The sequence below is a fragment of the Aedes aegypti genome, chromosome 1 (assembly GCF_002204515.2).
Source record: "Aedes aegypti strain LVP_AGWG chromosome 1, AaegL5.0 Primary Assembly, whole genome shotgun sequence".
Lineage (NCBI taxonomy): Eukaryota > Metazoa > Arthropoda > Insecta > Diptera > Culicidae > Aedes > Aedes aegypti.
The window spans coordinates 165248030-165251448 of record NC_035107.1 but is presented as its reverse complement, the minus strand read 5'-3'; the positions used below and the strand labels follow the sequence as shown (position 1 = coordinate 165251448).

At 38.8% G+C, this 3419-nt stretch overlaps 1 long non-coding RNA gene across 1 annotated transcript; it reads right to left on the bottom strand.

Annotated features, from left to right (window-relative positions):
- Positions 1-794: 794 nt before the first annotated feature.
- On the bottom strand, positions 795-3136 carry LOC110679068. The gene is made up of 3 exons (XR_002502189.1): positions 1602-3136; positions 1432-1497; positions 795-1369 (listed from the first exon to the last, which is right to left on the bottom strand). It is a non-coding gene; the product is annotated as an uncharacterized LOC110679068 (long non-coding RNA).
- Between the last annotated feature and the right edge of the window lie 283 nt (positions 3137-3419).

Genomic DNA, 3419 nt, shown 5'->3' with positions numbered 1-3419 from the left:
GAGCCAACAGTACGATGTACATAACACCTGAAATTAAGCATTTGCGCCATTTAAAACCACACCGAAAACAATGCTGATGTGGAAAGTAACCGTATACGCTTCACGATTCATCGGTGCCGCCCATTTGTGCATCTGTCCTATAATTAACGAATTATGCGATAAATCATCACTTTTGGTGCTCTGAGCATCGCTTCCAGGCGAGGACGAAAAACGTACGGAGAGCCACACAAGACATAATTTGTTAATAAATTCACACTTCATCAGGCTGCAGAAAAAATCATAATTCTTGGGACGCAGCGTAAAAGCACTTGCACGGAATTTTTGATTCGACCAGTGCGGACCCTCGTTAAGTGCCAACCGCAGCATCAGGAAAAGGCACATTGGCGGGAGTGGCATGGACACATCACAGGAACATCATCAAACAACCAGTCAGTATGCCTGTAACCGTTCGTCGAATCGTCTAAGAGAAATGCCGCAAACGCAGTGGCTTCCGCGCCACTCTCATATAGAGAGACCACTGGTCGTGTTTTGTTAAGTTGCCCGACTAAGCTTATAAAGCATGAGCGCAATCTACTAGGGAAAATGATCGAACGGTTCCGAGGTATACAATGCAAAAACTGGCTGTCGAAATTCAAAGCGAATGAATCGGAAGTGAACGCACCGAAGCAGTAAAGTGAACGTAGAACAAAAACGTGAGCGAACTAAGATCGACGACACGTGACTCAAGATAATCCTGGGTGGACGAACTAACCTCAGGGATCGGTAGCGAATGAACTAATAAACGCAAAACGTAATTTAGATTGAATTCATTTATGTATTGTATTCATTTTTTCGGGTAATTCATTTATGTGTAAGGTGTAAGTGTGAGTGTTGTAGTGTGAGTGACATGGCCATGGTTAACGACATACCTGATCAGGATTTATGTTAATGCTGGCAGCTGAGCGAACCGGCAGGGGTGTAGCGACGTCGCGTGATGTTCAGCACTGGGTACCGGCTGCAGCGGGTGTCCGAACCATGCGTTTCAGGAAACACCCCGACTCCTCGGCAGAAGCGTCGCCGGGAGGGGCACACGTGCGTGATAGGCCGAAGTAAAGTTGCGGGTATGGGCAATGGCTGATGTCCGATACTCTACCGTCTCCTCTCGTAGAAGGCCAACGTGCCTCCAACTGGTCTTCGCCTTCGGGACTACGCGACCACCGTGACGGAATGAACCTTCTCCGGATTCTCGGCAGGTCGGAGGGCCTCTATACCCGTTTGGCTACCGTAATGGCGGGCCTGCACGGTCCAGATGTCCACCTCGTGGAGTAGTAATGGCCGAAAAAGGCCGTAGAGCTTTTTAGCCCGTACAAAAAGCGTCAATCGGACGCTGCTGTCCAATGAATCTCCGATTAGGAATATAATAGAATAAATGAATTCAAAGAAAAGAATTACCTTTTGTACGATAAATAATTGCTCGAGAGCAGAGCCTTTGTTCCGCGTGAAAAATTAATCAAAAAACTATTGTTCGTCAAAAGAAAAGAAAAGTTAAATTAAATTAATGTTCACTATACTGCACCTAAATTCACTTCAAGATTTTTATTCACTTTGCACTTCTGACTAACCTTCGAATCAAATAAAAACGTAAATTATTCACCGAACTTGCTTCCACTCTTCAGCCAAGACGATTTAAAAGTGAGTAAAGATTTGAGAAAATGTAATCTTCATGCTTTAGAATGCTTAGTCATATATTCTGACAGTTAACACTTACACATACATTTAAACAATATTAGACGAGATTATTGAATTCATGGGCCATCTACATTTAAGTTACTTTACTACTAAGCTTTTATCCTAAAAAGCTTCTGTACAAAAAATATAAAATATTCGGCTGATATGTGAATGGTTCTTAAAATTATCAAAAGTTGCTATAAAATTATAGCAAACCAAAATTGTTGTACTGGTGCTTTTATAAATATTTCAAATCAGTTTGCCTCGTTTATTTACATATTTACAGAAAAAAACATATTATGAAATTTGATAAACAAAGATATATATATAAAAAAAAACAAAAGACTTTTAGACGAAAAGACGGAGAACGTTACATCACATCACGCAGTTTTATGAAAATTTGATCAATGTGAGATTGATCAAATTTTCATAACCCAAATAAATGAAATATTTTGAAATAACAAATCTGTCCAATTGTAATAACACTGAATTTCTCAACTCTATAAACCTAACGCTGCGTGGAATTTCAGCTGTCTCGTTATCGTTGCAATATTTACAAAAAAGCTACCCTATTGGACCATTTCCAACCCTTCTATAGCTTAAACTTAGAGATTGTAAATAGAACGTAAAACTCATAACAGATATATGCATCCTTTACTGCATCGATCTTGATTCGACTTGTTTTGTAAAGTGATAACTATACTCTTCAAATCGGCTGCATATCAACTACATCAAACTAATTTTGACAATTTGTTGATCTCAGCACATATACGTAAATAACTGAGATTCATAATATTCTACCACATCAACCTTGTGTTGACCAACACTAATAAAATATTATGTCATCACAGCCCTCCCTGTGACTGCTTTTAGTCAAGAAAAAACATCGCATCAAAACTGACAGCATCATGTCCACCCCTGCGCTAGTTTTGACAGAGCTGCTAAAGCATCTAAGTGTCAAACTGACAAAAGCAACAAGAGAAAAGTGGATACGAACGTTTTTACAATGGAGCTGCAAGAAAATCTTCGAAATTTGACTGATTATCTTAATAAACCCGGGGAGTATTTATCTAAACTACTAAATACGGTTACTACTAATTAATTTGTTTCTATTTACAGATAAAATTTGAATGAATAGCTCTACAATATACGATTTTCATCACGGCATACCAATCAACCCATGAACACGAAAAGTATGTTTTACGAACACATACCTACAGATGAATATAACATGGATCCTATTGCTGCTCACTATCGATTTATGCTACGAGTTCATCTATGTGTAAATCAAGTCATCTATCGTCAACATAATTCAACATGAAAGTGAATGTTAACGTGAACAGTTCTGTGTAAATTTTGTTTATTCTCTTGTGTGCAATGATTGCAGAAATGAATGCTGATAGAATAAAAATCGACTTTAGTGTTTATTTTGATGACCGCTTTATTGAAACCGAAGTTCAGACGTGTTTTTGCAGACAATTTTAGCCTTTTGTAATTATCGTAGTGATGAATTCATAGCTTAATCAACTTTTTCTGTTCTCTAAAACTTTTTGAGGAAGGTCGCATGGAAGATTCCTATACGTTTTCCTGAGTTATCTGCTAGTTCATAGCTGTCCCCTAGCACTCTTGTTACAGTTGCTTCCGTGTATCTAGGAGCCAGCTTGGCACAGAAATTCTTCCCTTTATCGGATAAGAAGGTAGTTTTCTTGAGA